Below are 25,892 nucleotides of genomic sequence, written 5' to 3'. Positions count from 1 at the left end.
TGTGAATCTCTTATATCCTTCCCCTAAATTTCTTTTTACTTACATTTACTAGAGTGCATTTCTGTTTGCAGTTCAGAGCCCTGTGTCGATGACCCCAACTTGAAAATAAGGGTCAGAGAGATTTACTACCTATCTCTAAGTATTAGATCTATGAGATTAATTTCAACTTTACATTCTTGGGCTAATTAGTGGCCAGATATGACCTGGAGGTGTGAACACTGCTTATTTCTAAACCCTATTTCCCATATTTTTATTTGCAAAACTAGTATTTATAAACTTATTCCTGGTTTAGAAGCCTACTTTATTCTTTGCAGACTTTCATGGGTAGGCAGACTAATTATTCAATTATTTCTTCTGGAAACCTCTTTATTGACCTCCCTTAACTTAAAGATCAGGATGTAGTACAAAGATGCTACTTTCCCATTAGACTTAAGATCTCTCCAGGCTCCCAGATACATCATTGATGAGGGATACATTACCCTGGACAGCTCACTAAGAGCTCCCCCTCCCCCTTGTAGGTAAAGCTAAATAAGTATTTAATCATTAACCACAATCTTAAATGTATATGCATTTTAAGAGAAGTTGTTGGTATCTGTTTAGTAGTCATTATTTCAATAATATATGTAACTAGCCTTTTATGAGGTCTACTGTGCTGCATCTGAGAAAGGGCTTCTAAAATTTAGGTGGTTCTTAATAGCTGTGCAAAACTAAGGTGAAAATATGTTTATAATTATCACCAACCCCATCTGTCCTGCACTTGTGCCAGGCTATTCTCGGAAGGGTTGTTAAAAATGTAGCTACTTCTCTAAAATGGCTTTCCATTTTCTGCATCTCTGGCTATCTCTCCACTCTGTTGAAGTTCTGAATCTTTACTAACTTATGCCAACTTTATTTCTTAGGATATATTCTTTTTTTAAATTTATTTGGCTGTGCCAGGTCTTAGTTGCAGTAGGTGGGATCTTTGTTGCCTCCTGTGGAATCTTCGTTGAGGCATGCGGGATCTTTTTTTAGTTGCAGCATGTGAACTCTTAGTTGTGGCACACGGGATCTAGTTCCCTGACCAGGGATCGAACCCGGGCCCCCTTCATTGGGAGCATGGAGTCTTAGCCACTGGACCACCAGGGAAGTCCCTTCTTAGAATATATTCTTTTATTTGTAGCTGAATTTGTTTTCTTTTTCATTGATATGTCCATTGGATGCAATGCTCTTCACGATGACTGTACTAGCGGAGAAAATTGCACTTCCAACACCTCTGTAGGTAAAAATGGTGATTGATTCCTGGAAATATTTCACATGTTGTTTACCTTAATGGGAATTGCTCATTGTTACAAATAGGGAAAGAGGTATCCCATTTTTCTTGTTTAAAGGCCTTATCTCCCATGATACCAGTATACGCATTTAAGAGTACCTTACATTGAAAAGCAATCGAAACGGAGATTTTTGACTCAGTGTCTTTACGTGAGATTTAATCACTAGGTTATATATATTTAGGTGTTGCCTTTGCCAGTGAATTTTCAGAAACTTCATGCTTAGTCCATGCTTTGTTGCTAAGTTTTTGGTGAATACATTTATGGTCCCTTGAATGTTATTACCTAGGGATATTCTTTGTCTCTATGGGTTTAGAGACAAAATGCTTAGGGTGGAAAATTTTCATTCTGGAATATGTCTTCTGGTTGTCTCTTCCTCCTTTTGTCTTAATACATGATGCACATTTTAAAGTATGCATTACAGCTAGAGATGTGTGTTTGTAGGGAGATTTTGAGAAATTGAATCTTCTAAATAAGCATAGCGAGGTGATGGGTACATGATGGTTTATTATTTTACTTTATATATGTATGATTTTTTTCATAATAAAAAGAAAACTTCGTATATTAGACTAATATAACCCTGTGACTTAGGCAATTCACTAAACTTCTCTGAGCTTCAGTGTCCTGAACAAAGAGAATATGTAAATAAAGAAATAAATGCTTCATTTATAGGATTAGGATTTTATGATGGAATGAATGCTCTAGTGTTCCAGTGTGGACTGTACTCTGAAATACTATTCACATGTTGAGTATTAATTATAGAAGGATTTTGTGCAAGTGTCATTTAATATTGATTAACCTAAAAAGAACTGGACAGAGGTTTGCATAATTATTTTTTGTATTAGAATAATGTAGGGTCATAGAGGCCAGGAGAAGGCATGGGTTGCCTTTAGAAGGTGGCCACTTAAGAAATGGTGGAACACAATTAAGCATAACTTGGGGCGAGAAACTCTTCATTTTCTGTGTTAGTGAAACAAATGGTGATCCTAGGTAAAAGTAGACGATGACTGTTTCTATTTTTTTTGCGGTACGTGGGCCTCTCACTGTTGTGGCCTCTCTCGTTGCGGAGCACAGGCTCCGGATGCGCAGGCTCAGCGGCCATGGCTCACGGGCCCAGCCACTCCGCGGCATGTGGGATCCTCCCGGACCGGGGCACGAACCCGTGTCCCCTGCATCGGCAGGCGGACTCTCAACCACTGCGCCACCAGGGAAGCCCGATGACTGTTTCTTAATTGGGAGATTTCTTAATATTATCTTACTTAAATTAACATCAGTTTTGTGGTTGAGGTTCTTTAAAATTAGAGCAACTGTCTCTAGAGAAAGGAGAACAGGCTACCTTCTCAGGGAGTCTCATGAGAATTTATATCTGCTCTAAATGATTGATTTTGAGATGATCCATTATGAACATTTAATTCCAGTTAATAATGGACAGTACTTATTCAAAGTTTACTGTATGCCTCGAAATGTGCAAAGTGGTTAACAAAGATTATTGTATTTTTCTCACAACCACATAAGAAAGAGTGCTGTTATCTTTTGTTATAAAGATGAGGTAGGTCACTGTGGCTCAGAGAGGTTAAATATCTTGCTCAAGTTCATATAAATGAAAAATGATAGAATTAAGAATAGAACTTGCCATTCTAACTCTAGAACCTATGGTCTTTACTATACCATATTAGTTCTTTATAGCAATTATTTGAGTCTAGGCTTTTTTCTAAACTTTTTTTTTCTACCTCTTTCTGTGTGCTCCTCTATTCAGCTATATGAGCAGGCACATCAAATTTTTATTATAATGGTCCAGAAAGTCTATTTTTGAAGTGGAAAGTCTATTTTTGAAAGTCTATTAAATGAAAATGTATAAATGCATATAGGTAATCATATTGTATTAATTTCCCTAGGACTACCATAGCAAATATCGCAAACTTGGTGGCTTAAGACAATGGAAATATATTTTCTCACAGTTCTGGAGGCCAAAGAAGTCCAAAATCAATGTGTTGGCAGGGTTGATTCCTTCTAGAAGCTCTGAGAGAAAATCAGTTACTGGCGTGCCCCTAGCTTCTGGTAACAGCTGGCAATCCTTAGCATTCCTTGGCTTGTAGCTTCATAACTCCAGTCTCGGCCTCTATCTTCACATGACATTCTGTCTGTCTTTCTGCGTCTCAAATTTCCCTCTGTTTTATAAGGACACTGGTCATTGGCTGTAGAGCCCACCCCAAATCCAAAATGATCTCATCTTAGATTTTAAACTGAATTAATTACCATCTGCCAAGACCCTATTAACAAATAAGGTTATATTCACAGGTACCAGAGGTTAGGATTTGGACATACCTTTTTGGAGGCCACTTTTTGACTCACTACTTATTTTGAACATTTGTATTAAGGAAGCAGGTAAAAGAGTACAAGTACAAAGCAAACTTTAGTTTCAGACCATCTCAGTTCACTGATTACTAAGTTTTAAGTATATTTTAGTATGAGAATGTTATTTTATGTACATTATCTCAATACCAGAGATATCCCCCAAAGATTTTAGACTTAAATTTTGTTTTCTTTCTGCTGCTTCACTAGTAAAAATATGTGCAAATTGTCATTTTTCAGTTATTTCCTGAAACTTTGATATTGAAATTATTGTTAAGAGACTCTAAATGGTAAAAATATATTATACATTTCAGTGAGGTTTCCTGATTCTTATCCCAAAGCCCTTATTAACATGACATGGAATATTAGCACTAGATTTAGTGAAGAGATATTGAATTCAAAAGATTGACCTGACAAAGAAGATGTAATAATACTTGATAATTGACCAACATTTGGGCCATCTAAAAGAGAAAAGCCAAACTGGACATCAAGAAATCTGGATTCCATTCTTAGCATATTAGAAGTTCTCTACCTCTGCAGAATGGAACAGAAAAACAAACAAACGAAAACCAAAAAAACTTCTAGAGAGCAAAATGAATGTGGAGATAATCTCAGCAAGCAGATTGCTAAGAGCCTTGGAGTGGGTGATTCCTGAAGAAACGTGGAAATCAAATTTTGAGCAAACTTCTGGAGATAAAAAAAAGAAGGAACCAAGGATGATAGGTGATGACATGTTTAGAGCAATCAATGTGTATTTTTGACACAAACTTAGAAATTTTTGATTTGTTTTTAATCCATTAAGTGGCATATTAGGGAGGAGATGAGAAGTGAACAATAACCAGGAGTATTGCTGATAAGGTATCAGCAAAAGATGGTTAAAGTAGCATAATTATAAAAAAGATGCATGTCTACTTAAACTATCTTATTTTAATGTAAAGCTTACACAAATGTATTTATTTGTCAAATTTTTCAAGTAAGTTAAGGTCTTTCCTTTGAGTCTGCTGACTGGAGTTCTAGAAAGACTTTCTTATATAAAGAAAACCCATGAGAGATCATCCCAATGATTACTTCATCGAATGGGAGGGAGAACTTAGGGGCACCTATATACATGCACATTCCTTCTAAACTGTAATAATTTCATCTTGATCTTTTTAAAGCTGTGTTGCCCACATCTAATGTGACATGGGAGTGAATACCTGACTAAGTTGTGGTTTTATTAGGAAGGAGGAATGAGGAAGTAGATGCTTGTTAGGCAGCCAACAATTTTCATCACAGTAAGCATGTAGCAGAATTGGTGGGGAACAGAACTGCTTAAATGCACGTAGGGCAAAGTCTAGTAGCTCTAAGTGTCCACTTAGCCACGGGCAGCAGTTGGTGTGGTTTACACTTTAATGGAGAGTTTCAGTTAGTCTGGTGAGTGGTGAACTGGTTAAGTGGAACTCTGTTTTGAGAACCTCTACTCATCTAATTGAGCTTTAAAAGTACTATAAAGGTTCACACAAGATTCAAGGGGAAAGGATTTGCAGACGAAATTAGATTTGAGCCAATTTCAAAGGACAAGATAGTAGAAGGATTCATGATAAGGTAAGTGATTGTTTGTTTTGTGTGGTTGAGAAACTATCAATTTCCTGGTTTGTTTCACAGGCTGGAGATAAGGGGAGAGAAATTTCCAGCATTGATTTCAGGTCCTGAGAGAGCATTTCAGTGAGGACTGGGTCACCTACTTGTGTAACTGTGCTGTTCTTGGGTGGTCTTTTCCTGGGTGGCCATTGTCATCTCACTTGAACATGGTAAGTCAGACACAAATATAGATGTGATGGTCTTGGATAGTTTAAAGTTGTGCTTATTGCATGATATCATTTGTATACATATACACACATGAACACATTTAGTTTAATATCAGTTTATTTAAACAGATATGTCTGCAAAATAAGCTTCGATACCTTAAAAAAAAAGTATGACTTCATTATTATAAAAACAATTAGGATCTGATTTTCATGAATAAATTTTTTTTGCCAAAACCCTGAGCAATGCTGTAAATATCTGCATTCTTAAAAACCTGAGATTATGTACTTTAAGAAGCTCTGCGAAAAATATACTTTTTGCTTACTAAGTATGGTTTTGAAAACTTTTCTTTTTGTTTTCATGACCTGTTTGGAGTGCTAGTTGTGAAGCAGATGTACCTCCTTTCCTCTATTCAGTTACACAAGACTCTTTTCCTAAATCATTAGCATCACACCATTCTGCTAAGCAATTTGCTCTATCTGCAAGTTGCCCCTGCTGTCATAACAGCACGCTGTAAAATGGTTTTCGAGATCCTTTTTTACTTTACCCATTCTTTCACATCCCTCTAAGAAACTTCACTACACCTCAACTAACTTGTTTGATCCCATGGAGACAGTGAGAGGGAGCTTATCTCAGGGGACAAGAAGCAGGGTAGAATAGTGAAGGAACATGGAATTGCTGGGGTTTCAGTGGTATGTGGGACATGAGAAAATACGAATATTGTGTGTAGACCACTCTTTCAAAAAGGTTAGCTGTGAATGGAAAGGGATAGAGTGGAGATAGGATTTTATTTCAGATGAAATAGATGTGACAGTATTTATAAAGAAGCCAGTAAAAGAGAGTAGAAATTATAGAAGAGGAGAGGAAATTGATATACCGTGGTCCTATTCACTCTTCCTGAGTGTTCCCCCTCATCCTTTCACACCCTTGTGAATAGCAATAACCTTAATATTACTTGAATATATTGAATGTGTCACTCTGTCAGATGTTATATGAAAAGAACTATGAGGTTCTTATTCCTGCTCTTTGGAATTTACAGGCTAAAGCCATAGCACATGTTGTGATTAGGGATCATTCCTGCTTTGAGGGTGTTCTTTATTAGGGTTTTAATGTGGCCTATTTTTTTTTTTTTTCAGAGTCATGATTTAATACACCTATCTGAATCACATGAAGTGGAAATTCTTTTTAACCTTGACACCTAGAATAGAAATAACCCCTGTTTTATAGGTCCTAGTCCTAGTAGTGGTTTATCAGGCTTCTATTGTTCAAGATGATAACATTGTTTAAGATGGCTTGATCTGAGATCAGGTAAATCCATGTGATGATCAGTTGTGTTATAATGGGATGGTTGGCTTGAGCCCAAAAAGAATTTTCAAAGGCAATGCAAAAATCTTCAGGTCAATGGGACTTCCTGAGGAGTCAGTTAATGCCTCCAAATGTTTATCAAAGTAGTTCTTTAGTGGCTGCTAGACTCAAGTGTACACAAAATTCTAATGAAGAGTAATAACAGAGTCTTAAAAAAAGCAAAAACAAAAGAGACAAGGCTTGTAGATTTTTTTGGACAGCCCTCATAATCCATAGTAAGTATTTGATAAATCATAGTATTAAAGAATGTTTTACATTTGTGCAGTGCTTGTTCTTTATAAAACACTATAATCAGCATTATTGCTTTTGATTCACAACATGGGTGACCCATAGGCAGAGGAGGCGTTGCTATTGTATTATCCCAGATTAGGAAATTGAGGCTCATAAATGTTAGTAATAAAAGCTGACATGTTGAGGGCTTGTTGTTATGCACCAGGCATGGAGTTCAGAAACTTACAGGTAGTTTACCTTCAATACTATCCCATGCTATAGCTATTATTACTCGGATTTTGCGGTTGATAATATTGAGAAGTGGTTAAGTAACTTATCCAAGTGTACATGACTGGTAAGTGAGTCATGACTCAAACCAAGGTGAACTGACCCAAGGACAGTTGGAGCCCCTGTGTAATGTTGTACTGCTTCTTTAGGCTCTTTACACACGAGTTTTCTTTCTTCTCTGTGGCTCTTATAACTTTGCATTACAGTAAACTATCAGAAACAATGTATTACATAATACAGTTATCTAAATACCCTCAAAAAAGTCAGTGGACTAAATATATTCATGCTTTTAATTGGCACATGGGTAATTTTAGTGTCCAATCAATGACCGGTTCTTCTCACAGCGTTTTTGTTTGTTTGTTTTTTATATTGGAGAATTAAAACAGATAGTATCTATTGAAGTGAATCTTGGAACTTGTTATCAGTTGGAGTCAGTATATGTTTTTCCTTTGGAAATATTCTAGATGTAATAGATACCAAAGGAAATAAAATTCACTATAGAAGTGATTCATTATGAAATGTTTGAGAAACACATGATCAACTTATACAGCACTTGACAAACTAGTTCTTTTTTTTTTAAATTAATTTATTTAATTAATTTATTTTTGGCTGCGTTGGGTCTTCGTTGCTGCGCGCGGGCTTTCTCTAGTTTTGGTGAGCGGGGGCTACTCTTCGTTGCGGTGCGTGGGCTTCTCATTGCAGTGACTTCTCTTGTTGTGGAGCACAGGCTCTAGGCGCACAGGCTTCAGTAGTTGTGGCACACGGGCTTCAGTAATTGTGGCTCGCGGGCTCTAGACTGCAGGCTCAGTAGCTGTGGCGCACGGGCTTAATTGCTCCGCGGCATGTGGGAACTTCCTGGACCAGGGCTCAAACCCGTGTCCCCTGTGTTGGCAGGTGGATTCTTAACCACTGCACCACCAGGAAAGCGCCAACAAACTTGTTCTTAAGGATACTTATTTTAATGAAACCGTTAAAAGATATATTATGGGATATATCAATATTATATAACTATCTGATACTACTTTTAAATATATCTAAGAAAAATGCTGAACACATTGTTGTGCAATAATCTGCTTTTAATAGTTAACGGGTCATACCCATCATGACAGGAAGTTATCTGGTCAAATGTGTAACTATTGACTGGGACATTAGCCCATGTGCTGCTTTTACCAACTAACAGCTTCCGCTGGAACATGTAGTCCATTCAGTGATTGCTGGAGTATGCTATGAATCTTGCCTCATGATTTGCATGTAGTATCATACTGATGTTACTCAGTGGTTAATGTAGGGTAAACATTCATTTGTATAAACAGCAATTCTTGTTCTGTAGAGGTGGGAAAAGAAGGAGGTTTTAGATAAAAGCTTAGTCTTGAATTGGTTTTCCAGTCATATCCGAAACAACATCATCAGAATACTTGAAAATGAGGAGATATGATTTTTTAAAAAAAATTTATTTTGGAAATAATTATGGTGTTAGAAGAGTTGCGAAACTAGTAAGAATTTCCATGTACCCAACACCCAGCTTCCCCTCTGGTAACATCTTGTATGACTGTGCATTATTGTATATTAATAAATAATCACAAGCAATAGTTGCCTGAGTATCAACCAGTTTTGCAAATATTGAAATTTAATACCTGTTTCTCAATGATAGATGGAAATTACTGAAACTTTCTGATACACCAAAAAGGCAAATATTAAAGTCTATCTCAAAAAGAAAACTTGTTTACATTTTATCTTAAAAAAATAAATTAATGCGGAATGCATTCAAAGTTTTGTTGTTTTTTTGAAACTTCTACTTTCCAAAGAAACAAAGTCTCTACAAATGTATCATTCTAATGTGCCATAATCTGTTTATGCATTTTTCTATTGACAAGCATTTAGGTTGTTTCTATTTTTTGCTTATTTTGAATAATGCTGCTGAGAACATTTGTGTATAATTATTTTCTGTGGACATATGTTTTCAATCCTCTTGGGTATATACCTCAGAGTAGAATTACTGGATCATATAATAACTCTGTTTAGTATTTTGAGGACCTGCCAAACTGTTTCCCAAAGTGGCCATTCCATTTTATAATCACACCAGCTACGTTTGAGGTTTCTAATTTCACCTTATTGTTGCCAACAATTCTTAATGTCTATCTTGTTTATTTTAGCTACATTAAAGGGCACGGAGTATTATCTCTTTGTGGCTTTAATTTGCATTTCTCTGATGACTAATGATACTGAACGTCTTTTCAAGTGTTTATTGGTCATCTATATATCTTCTTTGGAGAAACGTCAATTCAGATCCTTTGCTCAGTTTTTAATTGAGCCGTTCTCTTATCAGATGTATGATTTGCAAATATTTTCTGCCATCCTATGGGTTTCTTGATGTTGACCTTTGAAGCACAAAATTTTAAAATTTTGATAAAAACCAATGTATATATTTCTCTTTTGTTGCTTTTGCCTTTGGTGTCATATCTGAGAAACCATTGCCTAGATCAAGGTCATGAAAATTTACTCCTAAGTTTTCTTTTAAGAGTTTTATAGTTTTAGCTGTTACATTATGGTTATAATCCTTTTATTTTTTTTTCTTTAAAAAAAGTTTTTTTTTAAGCTATTGCATTTTTCATTTTATTTATTTATTTATGGCTGCATTGGGTACTCGTTGCTGCACATGGGCCCTCTCTAGTTGTGGAGAGGAGGGGCCACTCCTCGCTGTGGTGCGTGGGCCTCTCACTGCAGTGGCCTCTCCGGTTGCGAAGCACAGGCTCCAGGCACATGGGCCTCAGTAGTTGTGGCACACGGGCTCAGCAGCTGTGGCCCATGGGCTCCAGAGCACATGCTTAGTAGTTGCGGCGCCCGGGCCTAGCCACTCTGTGGCACATGGGCTCCTCCAGGACCAGGGATCGAACCCGTGTCCCCTGCATTGGCAGGCGGATTCCTAATCACTGCGCGACCAGGAAGTCCCTATAATCCATTTTGAATGGCATTTTGTATATAGTATAATGTAGGGGTCCAGTTTATTCTTTTGCCATTTGTACTAGCACCATTTGTTGAAAAAACTACTCTTTTTTATTTGGCTTGACACTGATGCAGAAAAGAATTTACTATAAATGAAGGGTTATTTTTGAACTCTCAATTCTACTCCATTGATTTATATGTCAGAATTATGTCAGCACTACACTGTTTTAATTACTATAGCTTTGTAGTAAATTTTAAAATTGGGGAACCTGAGTCATACAACTTTTTTTTTCTTTTTCAAGATTGTTTTGGCTATTCTGTGTTCTTTGTACTTCTATATGAATTTTGGCATCAGCTTGTCAATTTAGCAAAAAAAAAAGAAAAAAGGCAGCTGGAATTTTGAGAGGGATTGCATTATATTTATAGATTAATTTAGAGGAATTACCATTCTAACTTTATTAAATCTTCCAATCCATGAGTATGGAACATCTTTCTATTAGTCAGAGATTCTGACTTCTTGTACAAGAAGATTCTTGTACTTCTTTTGTTAAATTTATCCTATACTAATCTTTTTGCTATTATTAAAAATAGAATTTTTTCCTTAATTTCATTTTCAAATTGTTCACTGCTAATGTATAGAAATAGAATTGATTTTAGTATATGTATCTTTCTGAACTCATTTATTAGTTCTCAAAAGTTTTTGGTTGTTTCTGTTGGATTTTCTATATATAAAATTTTGTCTTCTGTGAATAGAGATAGTTATGGTTCTTCCTTTTGTATTATTCTGCTCAGGCCACTGTATCAAAATACCATATGGCTTAAACAACAAACATTTATTTTTCACAATTCTAGAGGCTGAGAAGTCCAAGATCAAGGTGCTGCAGATTTGATGTCTGGAGAGGGCCCTCTTCCTAGCTTGCATATGGCTGCCTTCTTACTGGATCTTCACATGGTGGAGAGAGTTCTGGTGTCTTCTTATAAAGACGCTAGTCTCTTCGTGGGGCACCACCCTCATGACATTTTCTAAAACATAATTACTTCCTAAAGGCCACACTTCCTAATACTATCACATTGGGGAGGTTAGGGTTTCGACATATAAATTTTGTGGGGGGTGGAGGGACAAAACATTCAGTCCATAACACTTTCCACTCTGGAAGCCTTTTAGTTCTTTTTCTTAACTAATCTTGAAAATCTGATTTTTATAGTATAATATATATAATAATATTTAATTGTAACAGGTTTTAAAAACTACAGTTATATTCTTTTGAACATCTGTTTCAGCCCATATTTTCAGTACAATAGTGGATGAACCTGGAGAGCAAATTGTCTTCATTTTGCCAGTACACTTGTCAGCAAAAATTTTGAATGCAACATTATTTCCAGGAATTTGTAGGCATTGTGGAAGTTAAAAAAAAAAAAAACGAGGTCTGTCCACAAACTTAATTGTATAGAGAAGCCAAGTTCAACATGCTTGAAATACCTCCAAAGGAAATGTAATACCAAATACAAATTCAATGGATATTAGGAAAACTAAACTGTTGCTGAGGTAAATAACAAAATTATGGAAATGGCAGAATACAACCTCATTCTTTTAAAGAATGGACGGGATTTGGCAATGAAGGTGAATAAAGCAGAAATTATTCAACATAAAAATTGGCATGAATAAGGTCAGAGTGTAGGGAAATTTCTTTTTAAAGTTCTATTCAACTCTTAAAAAACCAAATCATGCAGAGGATAGAATATAGTTTGAGGAAGACTGAAAAAAAAGACGACTGATAATATATATTTTGTAGTAAGACAGATATAAAGAGGGTAATTTAATAAAAATTAGAAACAAGGGTGAGAACTTCGGGGGGGACAAAAAAACAACTCGATGAAAGATTGATCATGGCAGAATGAAGCGGAGAGAATGGCAAAAATTACTGATATTGCTAGCTAATAATATGAGCAGAGGTCTTATGAATTGTTCAAAGTTCCAAAGCTGTGAATGGCAGAGCTAGAATTTAAAACAAACCTGACCCCAACCATGCTGCATTTCAGGAGTAACTATGGAGGTTGTGGACTTTATTACATTCCCCAAATCTCCAATAGCATATTATTTGTCCAACCCGTGTTTCTCAATAGAGTGTTTTACATTTTTTACTGAAGTGTACCTCATAATAGAGCAGTGTGATTTCTTTGCAAATTCTAGAGGTTATAGCGGAAGATGCTCATGAAAAGTAGGAAAAAAGAAAAGATCGGGCATTTATACTAAAAATTTACATGAATGTGTTATAACGCATAATATGCAACTGCTGTTTTTGTTAGCATCATGTGACCCTGTCATACCAATTTGGATTCTCATGGCTAGTCATACTGCAGAAGCAAAGTGTAACTGATATATTGTACTCCCTTTCTGTCATTTAATGTTAGCATTCCTGTACATGCTTTATGCATTCATTTCTTCACTTATTCAGCAATTATTTTCGTACATGACACTGTATGTCATGTCTACTACATCCCAAGCTCCATGAAGAGAAATTAAGGCTTTGGGAAAAGAAAAGGCAGCTTGCTTCTTCTACTAGCTAAATTTTTCTTAACTATCCCCAGCCTTTCAGTTGGGGTAACATTGCATCCCTACTGGCCAGGGATAATCTGACTTTGTACCAGTTGCCCTGGTACCCTGTCTAATTAGCTTTCTTTTCACTTTCAAAAGTGTCCCAATTTGGGTGGTCAATTATATGGTTACCCTACACGTAATACATACAAATGCATATTTCAGTAAAATTTCAGTTTGAATGCATATCTCCAATCTTCAGCATCACTATTGAACTGAAATGGAAAATGTTAAGTATATGAATGACACAATTCTACAGTAATTATAGATTGAACTCCAAGAAAACAATCCAAACTAGAGGTGAGGAAGTTCAGTAATTCACAGAACAGGACAACACTGATTGAACACTTATGGCATATAGTATATTCTACTTTAAATAAAACCAGTTAAATAAAACCTTTTTCTCCCCCTTTCAGTCTATTGCTAAGGTTTTAGCAGAAACGTGAGATGAGTTGCTTTTGTGGGCAAAGACTGGTGATAAGCTGTTAACCTGGCAAAATCCATGAGCTGATAAAAAAGAGTAAGGATACAGCTTTTAATTAACATTCTTTGTTTACAGGGTAGAAAATCCTTTACTAGGCTTTTTACATGAACTGTTTTAGGAAAAGACTTGGTAGAGACAGGGAAAACTGCGATTAGTGATAGGAAATGCTAAATAAAAAAATGAATGCTAACGTTCACCAAGCATTCACTATACGCCAGGCACAATTTTAAGCGCTTTACTTGTACTAACTCATTTATCCACACAAGCCGTGATGGTATTATTTTAACCCCATAAATGAAGAAAATGAGGCACAGATTAGTTAACTTGCAGGGCCACTCAACTGGCATTTAAACCAGACATTCTGGATCCATAGGCCACACTTGTAAATATTGCCTGACACTTCTCATATGTTTGTAGGTGCCTATTTGCACGTAATAATCATGATGCTATCTTACATTTTTAGAACACGTCGTAGTTAACAAGTCCTTGTCTGAATATTCTGTCATATTCTCTCTCTCTCTCACCCCCTGCCGGTCTCACTCACACACACATACACAGACACATGCACACACAGGTATAGGCACAGATCCTGTGAAGCAGAGCGTGTTAAGATATCCCATTTTACAGATGAGATATATTTATGTGGTTTGTCCAAAGTTGTTCAGTTAAGAAGCAGTGGTGTTATGTGATGCCCTAGAGGGGTGGGATAGGGAGGATGGGAGGGATGCTCAAGAGGGAGGGGATATGGGGACATGCGTGTGCATATGGCTGATTTGCTTTGTTGTGCAACAGAAACTAACACGGTATTGTGATGCAATTATACTCCAAAAAAGTTCCATTAAAAAAAAAAAAAGAAGCAGTGGAACAGAGGTTGGCTCAAGCTTAGTTCTTCATAGTCTACGAGCTTGTCATTCTACAATGTAGGGATCACAAGTGCGCATGCTGAAATCTTTGTCACATTGGACCCTGGGAAGAATCCTTCTTGGCAACAGAAAAATGGAAAGAGCATGTTCATCAGCCTTTTATCTCTGGATATTTTCCCATACCAAAGTGACTTTATAAACTTTCATGCTGATACAATGAACCCTACAAGAACAGGCTGATAGTTCACTTCAGTTTCCCACCTGTGAAATAGTGGTAATGTTAGTACTTACCTGCATACTAGTTGTCAGAAATAAAATAACTAACACATTTGTAGAGTACACAAAACAGTGTCTGGCACTCTGTTGCTATCTCATGTTATTAATAAGGACTGAGTTTTAAAAAATGTGGGCACGTTGTGAGAAATCATCCTCACTACTGGAAATAACTCCCAATGCTCAGGCACCTCTGATGTCCGGAAGACAACATAATGTTTTTGTGCTAATTATGAAGAGATACTGTCAACGACCAACATGTATTTGAGGAAAGACCTCTGTGCAGTGAATAGTTTGAAGAAATACAAAATGTATTTTAGGAAGTTCATTTCCTCAATGAGTTCATACTTTTCCATCAATTAAAAATACATTATTTTCATCAGGGCCTGCAAAGGGTAGGGGGGCTGGCAATGGAGAATTGATGTTTAATGGAGTATAGAGTTTCAGTTTTGCAAGATGAAAAGAGTTCTGGAGATGGTTCCACAACAGTGTGAATGTACTTACTACTGAATTGTGTACTTAACAATGGTTAAGATGGTAAATTGTATGTTATGTATATTTTACTAGAATTAAAAACTTAAAAAAAGAAAAAATATATTTTTTTAGTCTTACACAATCTTACTTTCACATTTCATTCAAGCACAAATTTGTGGAAGTTAAAAAAGACACACAGGAATAAGCATCACATGAATCAGGAAGTTATCAAATAACAAAATTATGTCTATAATAAAGGAGGCTTGACAGATAGCCCTTCCCACCATCTCCCACCCCAAAAGATTGAATAGAAAATTGATGTAAAAGGCTGATGAGGAGAAATAGGATAGGCAAGTATGTCGTCAAAGGAAAAAAAAGTACAAATAGAACACAGTTTAAAAATTCAATAGTGAAAAAATCCATTCTGTAAACCTGAGAAAATGCCAAACTTGGATTATTAGGTCTTATTGATATTTTTATATTTTACTTACATGGGTGAAAAAATATTGTTTCTTTTCCTCCCGTTTTCTTTCTTTTCCTTTCCCTTTACTCCCTCCCTCCGTTTCTTCTTTGTCAAACTACCCAGTCAAACTTGATTTTGCAAAAGGTGCTTTATGCTTTGTTTTTTGTTTGGTTCTCTCAAGCTAGTCAACTAAGCAATGAGATGTTTGTTGTACCACAAAAAAAGTAAGAACAACTCTCAGTCTTTGAGCAAATGTATTTGTAAAGCATTGACATGGCCATTTTCACAGCAGGGCAAATAAGCAAATTAGGGTATTCTCTAAGGTATTCTTGTCTGTGACTCTTGTATTTTAGTATTGTTATCACAGTACTTGACAATTTATTTGCATGTATTTATTTATCTATGTTAAATTAGAAACTAAGTGAAATATTTCTAAAGTCTTTTAACCCATGTTACTAATCAGTGTGTATGTGTGTGTGTGTCTTTGTTGTTTATTTACACCACTCACAAATTCACATCAACTTGTGCACTGAAGAAGCAATAAATGCTAAGTGGCAATTCTTAACATATTGGGATCATAGGCCCTTTTGAGAATATATTCAAAATACCTATGAAAACACCTAATATTGCATGCAATTTTAGGTCATCTAGGAACTTTTTGGAACACGTTCATGTAGCCTGTGAACTACGTGGACACCAAAAAACCTCTCAGACTAAGAGAAAATAGAAAATAGAATGAAGACCTTGTCAGGGATTCAGATAAGTAACTTTCTAGACCAGGAAAGAGCAATTAGTTGCTTTAAGTGATGAAGTTTTTAAAAATTTGCCTTTAGAATACATTTTTTTTTTTTTTAACATCTTTATTGGGGTATAATTGCTTTACAATAGTGTGTTAGTTTCTGATTTATAACAAAGTGAATCAGCTATACATATACATGTGCTTAGAATACATTTTAATACTGTGTGGTCTTACTACATAGTTATGTAACATTTAAAAAAGTAAAATTACTTTTTTATATACATATATATATTTGATGAATCATGGTCTCTTTAGTTTTGTATATTTATACCATTAACTTACATTCATGTATATAAACATGAATCCCTGATACACTGTATGATTTGAATAAAATTTTTCACTTTTAACCATGTTTAGTTTATTGGCAGTATGGTTCTGAAGATGGAGAAAATCCTTTTTCATTTTATCAACATTCAAAACCTTCTTTGTTGCCTTGTATCTTCATAAATTTTATTCATCAGGATCTGTGTATTGGTAAGCAGGTGAAGTCTACCCAGTAAGATCAGCCAAGAAGATGTTATACGTCCTAGATTAGAAACATACATTTCATCAATGTGTATACTGGGATCTATTTGGGGGATCTACCACCACCATAAAGTGGTGGTAGATCACACTTTTGGGTTGTGTTTTAGGTAGGCTAGTGCTTTGAAGTACCGAACAAAAGGACAAATCAACTTGGCACCAACAAGTATTGTATCTGTATATGTTTTCCTTTTGTAAGATGTGGCTTAGGACAAATATTTCTTGATAACATTATGCAAATTGTGGTAAAAGGAAAGAAAAGGAAATAGAAATATCTGAAGGAAAACAGTTACGTTATTAAAGCAAGAGATAAACTGAAAAAAATATTTAGTATTAATAATCTAGATTAAGAAATATTGGGGGGCTTCCCTGGTGGCGCAGTGGTTGAGAGTCCGCCTGCCGATGCAGGGGACACAGGTTCGTGCCCCGGTCCGGGAAGATGCCACATGCCGCGGAGCGGCTGGGCCTGTGAGCCATGGCCGCTGAGCCTGCGCGTCCAGAGCCTGTGCTTCGCAACGGGAGAGACCACAACAGTGAGAGACCCGTGTACCGCAAAAAAAAAAAAAAACTAAACCACTAAGTTTACCTGATTGCCTAATAAGTTATTTTCTATTGAATATTAAATTTAGGGTAAATGAATAATAGTTAATATTTTTTGAGGTGATTGGAAAAAGGATAGAAAGGATATGTTTATTTTTAATAATAATCATAAGATCCTAAAAACAAAGTTATGGGAGAAAAGCTATAAAATCACAAACAAATAAAAGGATGTATATATATCTTACATGGTTGTTTTTCTGATATTTTTTTCCTTACATATTATGATAGAAATAAAAAACTATTTTAGGAGACATTTAATAACATTAAAATAGAATTTGCACATTATAAAGTTTAGGACTGCTTACTTCTTGCACAGTGTTTTACATGAAGAAAAGTAAAGAAAAATAAGCTTGTTTCTAATAGCATCCTTTGTAACGTTCATTGTTTGATTAAAATCATGAACATTGGCCTTTTTTTTCCGTCTGTAAGGTTTTATTTTTTTTTTAATATGAGGTATAATTGACATAGAAAATCAAATTAGTTTCAAGTGCACAACATAAAGGTTTGGCATTTGTATACATAGTGAAATGATTGCCACAGTAAGTCTAGTTAATATCCATCACGATACATAGTTACAGAATTTTTTTTCTTGAGAACTTTTAAGAGCTACTCTTTTCACAACTTTCAAATATGCAATACAGTTTTATTAACTATAGTTGCTGTGCTGTACATCTCTGTGACTTATTTATTTTATAACTGGAAGTTTATACCTTTTGATCCCCTTCATTCATTTTGCCCACTGCCCACCTTCTGTGTTTGGCAACCACCAGTCTGTTATCTGTAATCTACGGCCTTGTTTTTTTCTCTTTTAGATTCCATATGTAAGTGAAATCATATGGTATTTGTCTTTCTCAGTTATTTCAGTTAGCATAATGCCCTCAAGGTCCAACTAAGTTGTCTCAAATGGCAAGATTTCATTTTTGTCTATGGCAAAATATATACGCAACATTTTCCTTATCCATTCATCTGTTGATGGACACTTAGGTTGTTTCCATATTTTGGCTGTTGTAAATAATGCTACAATGAATATGGGGGTGCAGATATCTTTTTCAGTTTTAGTTTTAATTTTCTTCAAATAAATACCCAGAAGTGGAATTGCTGGATCATATAGTAGCTCCTTTAATTTTCTGAGGACCCTCTATACTGTTTTCCATAGTGGCTAGACCAATTTATATTCCCACCAATAGTGCACAAGGGTTTCCTTTTCTCCACATCCTTGCCAGCATTTGTTATCGCTTGTCATTTTACTAATAGTCATTCTAACAAGTGTGAGATGATATCTCATTGTTAGCCATTCTAACAAGTGTGAGATGATATCTCATTGATTTGCATTTCCTGATGATTAGTGATGCTTGAGCATCTTTTGGACGTCCATTTCTAATCAGAAAACATTGAGTGATTGATACACTTTAAAAATAAGTGATCAGGGGCTTCCCTGGTGGCGCAGTGGTTGAGAGTACGCCTGCCGATGCAGGGGACACGGGTTTGTGTCCCGGTCCGGGAGGATCCCACATGCCGCGGAGCGGCTGGGTCCGTGAGCCATGGCCGCTGAGCCTGCGCGTCCGGAGCCTGTGCTCCGCAACGGGAGTGGCCACAGCGGTGAGAGGCCCCCGTACCGGAAAAAAAAAAAAAAAAAAAGTGATCAGTCTAGCATTTTAGTTATATAGTGGATAATGGACTCAGCTATATTCTTTTGGCTTTAGGTCTTTTTATTTTGAGAAGAGAACTACAAATTCTTTTTGATTTTTAAAAAAATGCCAACACAGTTACAGGACAGTTACAAAGATGTATTGGAAGGCTTATCAATGATAATTTTCTTTATGGATAAATTTAACACTTTAAATTGAATTTGGATGCCAAAGAAATACATAAAAATTTAAAGTATCTATTACCCTGCTCTCACTTCCATATATATATATATATATATATATATATATATATATATATATATATATACTTTTTTTTTTGCGGTACGCGGGCGTCTCACTGTGGTGACCTCTCCCTTTGCGGAGCACAGGCTTCGGATGCGCAGGCTCAGCGGCCATGACCCACGGGCCTAGCCACTCCGCGGCATGTGGGATCCTCCCGGACCGGGGTACAAACCCGTGTCCCCTGCATTGGCAGGCAGACTCTCAACCACTGCGCCACCAGGTAAGCCCCCTTATATATTTTTAAACATTATTTTTTTTCTTTTAACATGTATGTGTTGAGTTACAATTATGTGGCAGGCATTGTACCAAATGTTGGAGATATAGCAGTGAGCAAAACAGTTGTAGTCACTGATAATTAATTAGGCTCCAGAGTGAGCCTAATACAAGTGAAATGCCCACGGTCGCGAGACCCCTCCACAAGACCACCAGAGACAAGAGTCAAAGCCAAACGGCAAGGGTCATTTATTGCAGGTTCGAACCTGGACCTCCGCGCACTCGTTGCCGGTGACGCTAAGAGGTCCCGATGGAGTTTAGTACAACTCTTTTATAGACAGGTACAAACAAGCTCGGGACCTTCTGCGGGGCTTTCCAGGGGTGGGGAGTACTGATTGATTGGTTAACTTTTAAACAAAGACACTAGTCACTGATTGGTTAACTTTTAAACAAAGACACTAGTCACCGTCTGATTGGTTGGATGGTTGCAAAAGGGAGTTCAGCAAGCATAGTTACAGAAGCGAGAGTGGCTGGTTAAGTTTCGGTTTCCTGAGGCTTTGTTTTTCAATTAGGAATACTTAAGATGGGGCCATAGTTACAAACAGTACAAACAGGAAGATCGATGCAATCCTAGCAGCGCTACGGCCTAATGGCAGGGCATCAATTCAGTCCTATTTCTACCAAAGTAGAACATAGCCCTTCACAAGCTATGGAGGAGAAATAAATGGTGCTGTGATTATGTTTAACAGTCCTTAAAATGAGTGAAAACACTGACGTAAGCTATTATCTACTAACTCAAATTATCTATTGATCTAATCCAAATTTTTAGAATGGCATTCTCCTCTAGCAGGTTAATAAATAAATTTCCTGTTATGTTTGTTTCATGATTCTACAACCTGCAAAATCAAAACCTTTAATTGGGTTGTGATCAAATTTGTCTCATGGAAAAAGTTGTCATATTTTTTAAATAAATAAATTTATTTATTTATTTTGGCTGCATTGGGTTTTTGCTGCTGTGTGTGGGCTTTCTATAGTTTCGGCAAGCAGGAGCTATGCTTCCTTGCGGTGCACGTGCTTCTCATTGCGTTGGCTTCTCGTTGCAGAGCGTGGGCTCTAGGCGTGTGGGCTTCAGTAGTTGTGGCTCTCCGGCTGAGTTGCTCCGTGGCATGTGGGGTTTTCCCGAACCAGGGATCGAACCTGTGTCCCCTGCATTGGCAGGCGGAGTCTTAACCACTGTGCCACCAGGGAAGTCCCTGTCATGTTGTTTTAAATAAAAGTGGTGGTGAATAAAAATGGCTTAATAGTTATGGATATAAGAGACAGGTGAATTAAAAAATGATGCCCATTTAGTATTAACTTTAATTTTCCTGAAGAGAGGTGACAGGCCTAAAATAGTTGATTGTTCTTTTTCCTTATAATTTTAGAAGGAAAATACTTTGTTTTTTCACGTGACATTAACAGTACTATAGGACTTGTATTTGCAAATGATAGGACCAACAATGGATTAATTTCCAAAATATACAAACAGATCGTACAACTCAATATCAAAAAAACAAACACCCCAATCAAAAAATGGGCAGAAGATCTAAACAGACATTTCTCCAAAGAAGACATACAAATGGCCAACAGGCACATGAAAAGATGCTCACAATCTCTAATTATCAGAGAAATGCAAATCAAAACTACAAAGAGGTGTCACCTCATTCCAATCCAAATGGCCATCATCAAAGAGTCAACAGATAATAAATACTGGAGAGGGTGTGGAGAAAAAGGAACCCTCCTACACTGTTGGTGGGAATATATTGGATTGGCCAAAACATTTGTTCGGGTTTTTCCATAAGAGGTTACGGGAAAACCTGAACCAACTTTTTGACCAACCCAATACATTGGTGCAGTCACTATGGACAACAGTATGGAGGTTCCTTAGTAAACTAAAAATAGAGTTACCGTATGATCCTGCAATCCCACTCCTGGGCATATATCCAGAGAAAACTATAATTCGAAAAGATACATGCACCCCAGTGTTCACTGCAGCACTATTTACAATAGCCAAGACATGGAAGCAACCCAAATGTCCATCGACAGATGAGTGGATAAAGCAAGTGGTATATACCGTGATCACAAAGGTGGTTTTCCCAGGGTGAGGCTCATCCATTGCACTGCGGGTGTGCTGACCCCTGTGATTTCCCCAAAGGTGTGAAACTCGACTGCATAGTTTGTGGTAGTGGGGGACTGTGTTCACGCTCTCCCCTGAAAAAAAAGTGGTATATATATGCAATGGAATATTTCTCAGCCATAAGAAAGAGTGAAAAATGCCATTTGCAGCAACACAGATGGACCTAGAGATTATCATACTAAGTGAAATAAGCCAAAGACAAATATCATATGATATCACTTTTATGTGGAGTCAAAAGAAAAAGGTACAAATGAACTTATTTACAAAACAGAAAGAGACAGGCATAGAAAACACACTTCTGGCTACCAAAGGGGAAGGGTGGGGGGAAGGATAAATTAGGAGTTTGGGATTAACATATACACACTACCATATAAAAAATAGATAACCAACAAGGACCTACTGTATAGCACAGGGAACTATACTCAATATTTTGTAATAAACTATAAGGGAAAAGAATCTTAAAAAAAATACGTGTGTGTAACTGAATCGCTTTGCTGTACACCTGAAACTAGCACAACATTATAAATCAACTGTACTTCAATAAGAAGAAAAAAAAGTGAACTCAATTTGAGATGTTGCTTATACATTGGTAAGCTTTAGGAATTGTGCAAGGTGATGTGTCAGAGTCCTTATCACAGAAAGGAAAGAATAGGTAAGTAAATAGAGTAGGAAAAATGTTGGGGGCTAGCTAAGTGTAGAGGCTTTCAGTGTTTATTTTGTGATGGTTCCATATTTTATGACTATAGTTGCTTTAAAAATATCTTTTTTTGTGTGTGTGTGGTACGTGGGCCTCTCACTGTTGTGGCCTCTCCCGTTGCGGAGCACAGGCTCCGGACGCGCAGGCTCAGCGGCCATGGCTCACGGGACCAGCCGCTCCGCGGCATGTGGGATCTTCCCGGAACGGGGCACGAACCCGTGTCCACTGCATAGGCAGGCGGACTCTCAACCACTGCGCCACCAGGGAAGCCCTAAAAATATCTTGATTATCAAGATTTGTTAACATTTTGTAACGAGATGTGAACTCTTCAATGTCGGAGAATTTTGTTTCCCCCTTGGAAATAAGCTCCGCTGCCTCTTGATCTTCAATTCTCTTTGACTGACATCCTGTAGTTAGTGCCTCACGGGTTTACGCTGATGATTTTACCTAGTTCATTCTCAGATTCTCTAGTTATGATCTTATAAAGTATCCCTCGTGACTAAAAAAAATGTATTCTGACCAAAACAGGCTTCATTTCTACTCTGAACTGCTAATAAATTTCAAACAGAAAGCTCTTCAATCCCAACCCAAAAAGTCTATACTTAGCATAGCTTTTAAAGAATCCTGATTGAGCACTGTAAACAACTCTACATTTTTTTTTAACACTGATATTTCAAGCAGTGAAAATTTCCTCTGCTAGAAACGTTCCAAGGTTTTCATCACCTTTTCTGGCACCAAATCTTGGATGTGTCAAATTGTGGAAAGCCCTTTGGCTGTAAGAGCTGCTTCCACCTGTGAAGCCTTTATTCTGATTTCTTAACCGGAAGATTGATTTAATTGTTAATGTTGACTAAGTCAGTGGTGAGCCATTTGGTCTTTGGTTGGGTAGGGTGTGCACAGTGCTTGATCTCTGTACACTTGGCAGTGCTCTTGTCTGATGGGATGCTGGAGGAAGAGACTGAGTGGAAACTATTTGGCTGCTGTTTCTGGAAGGTTAGGAAGATATGATCAGCTTATTTTGAGGCGGGGCAATAAGACACAAACTGCCTTCTAGAAATTTTATTGTGGAAGTTGATATTTAATTTTATTATCGTTATAAAAACTGAAAAGTAAGTAGCCCAAAGAACAGTCTTGGTTTTAATATATCATGAGTTACCACACACTTGAAGGCTATTGCCATTCCATGCAATCACGGAAAGAGCTCCTCTTTCATGGTGACATAAACCTGAAAACTTAATTATTTTCCCCAACAAATTAGTAATTTGAAGCTCTTTGCCTTTCTAAACTGTTTGTACTGTGTAATATTGAGCAGATGACAATTACAGATATCTTGGCCATTAGATATTAAGTGCTAAATATTGTATGCAGCATTCAAAACATGATGTGCTCTGTAAACGTATTTGATAGGAAGTAGGTGTCTTCATTTATGTCAATCACTCCTTCATTTATTCACTTATTATTTTATGCCACAGACACCTTTCTCTCCAGTCATTTTCAAGAAACACATACCTAAGCCTTATTTCATACTATTTAAGTTAGAAATGCATAGCGCCCAGGCATTTGTACATTTTAAAACCTTTTAGCGTTTATAATATAAAGAGGAAAAGCATTGTTCTACATATGTAACTGACTTATTTCTGCAGGTGGTATAATTGATGATGACTTACTCACCTGCACATGTTTATAAACAAAACAGTGGACGGTTTATGTCCTTTTGACACTGAACAGATGTGAATTTTATTCCCTTATTAAGTGCCTGAGGGACTTACAAGTACGCCTGTTAATTTGTTGCTTGTTCTTCTAAAGTCTTAAATTTACATTCATCGATGACTCCAGGCCTTTCACAGAAATAGTAGCTACAGTCCTCCTAGCCTATGCCAAGATATTAAATGATTATCTTTCTTTCACAAGCCTCTGAACATTGCAGAGTGTGGATTCTTTCTCTGTATTTCTTTCTCTATTATCTGATTTAGAAGATTGCTAGGTAAAACTGGCCAAGAGAGTAGAACATTCTTTGATTCCTTTGGTGTGCACAGTGGCTTTTTCTATCAAATATGTGACAATTGAAGCATCTGGAGAATTATCACCACTTACTTCCAACCAGTTAAAGGAATAGAGTAGGTACAGAAAAAGAAACTGATGCTTAATAGGAGGTGGGTTCTGTCTAATTAAAAAAAAACAACATGGATTTTAAAGACAGGTGGAAGATATAGCTGTCTAAGTGACTGGAAAGACCTTTCCACTCTTCATTTCCCAGGAACAATGGAAATACTAAATTTTGAAAAAAATTATCTCCTTCCCAATTCTTAATATCTTTTCTATTAACATCATTGCCTGTTTTTTCTTCTGGAAAATATTATTTTTGTCACTTGTGAGAATTCAGAGTTATAACATCTATTTTCCTTTGGTACTTTCAAGGGTTCATTTTTACACCTTTGAACAGTTATAGTATGTCTTCGTGTGTGACATTTTTAGTCTATAGAAGGTACTTGGTGCACCTGTCGATTTGAAGATGCTTTGCAATAACTTTGTGGTCACTCAGGGAATTGAATCCATTGAACAGGAACTATTGAAAGCAATGGATATGCATCAAGTAATGGTTGACGAGAGTTGGGTTTAGCAGTGTTTGCAGGGACCAAATTATGGAGGAGTGTAAAATTTATCCTGCAGATTCCAAGGATGCACTGAAGGATGGTTAATCGGTGGGTGGCAGAATCAAGATTTGCATTTCCAAGCTATTGCTGCCAGAAGGTAGAGTAAGATCTGGGGGAAACATATAGGTAAGGAGAGTTAGTCCGATTCAAGACAGAGTGTTATTAATGTTGGGCAGAGGGAATGGAGAAGATGCAATAGATTCTAGAGCTCTTTTGAAAGTTAAATGGAAAAGACATGGTGACAGGCTATAGGGAGTTGAGTAAAGGGGAGAAATATGTAACTTGAGAGCTGGCAACATTTTCCTAGTTGAAGAATTTGGGAGCAGAGCAGCTTTGACAATCATGAAGATAAGGGCTTATTTCAACTTACCTAATTTGTGACACCTTTGGGAGCTGACCAGTGGCAATGGTCTTGCTAGTTATACTTCATATGCTTGTGTAATATTGCTTGTAATAGATTGTGTTTGCAGTTTTACAAAAGGTATATTAAAAATCTTCAATTTACATGCAGTGGTTTTAATGTATGCTATGGCTACTTTATCATCTCTCTTATTTAGAACTAGCCTACCTCCCTCTGTGTTGCTCAAAAGAATCATTTGCTATAGTTAAATAAATAAATAAGTCCTTGTTGTTTCCTATCCGATCATCCTGCCAATGGTGCTCAAGTAGTCAGAAGCCCTTTCGCAATGCTGTGCTGGCAAATACCAGAGAAATTCCTGTTGGCTTTCTTCGTGGGAGTTTGCAGTCCTGTTACATGGATGGGAAGTGCCCACTGAGAACAGTTTCAGATTCCCAGGATTACCAGGGTAACTTATTGGTACAGAGATGCCTGTGGAGAGAATTCACAGAGGAAAGTGAAGATTTTACATCCCAAGCAGCATGTTCGGAGTACCAGGT

General features: G+C 36.8%; 1 protein-coding gene and 1 non-coding gene across 7 annotated transcripts in view; both read left to right on the top strand.

Annotated features, from left to right (window-relative positions):
* The window catches only part of GULP1 (GULP PTB domain containing engulfment adaptor 1), a 272,148-nt gene that overhangs the window by 46,537 nt on the left and 199,719 nt on the right, over nucleotides 1–25,892 (top strand). The window contains exon 1 of one of the 6 annotated variants that reach the window (XM_032637497.1): nucleotides 4,944–5,243. The exons of the other annotated variants lie outside the window; for them this stretch is intronic. The gene's annotated coding sequence lies outside the window, so the exon portion shown is untranslated. Of the gene's footprint in view, nucleotides 1–4,943; nucleotides 5,244–25,892 lie in introns of those variants that run through there. 6 annotated transcript variants of the gene reach the window in all.
* Nucleotides 21,562–21,721, top strand: LOC116757276. The gene has a single exon (XR_004350922.1). It is a non-coding gene; the product is annotated as a U1 spliceosomal RNA (small nuclear RNA).

Source organism: Phocoena sinus, chromosome 7 (genome assembly GCF_008692025.1).
Source record: "Phocoena sinus isolate mPhoSin1 chromosome 7, mPhoSin1.pri, whole genome shotgun sequence".
In the NCBI taxonomy this organism is placed as follows: domain Eukaryota; kingdom Metazoa; phylum Chordata; class Mammalia; order Artiodactyla; family Phocoenidae; genus Phocoena; species Phocoena sinus.
Note: the sequence above shows the minus strand (reverse complement) of the source record. Positions and strands in the feature narration are given on the sequence as shown.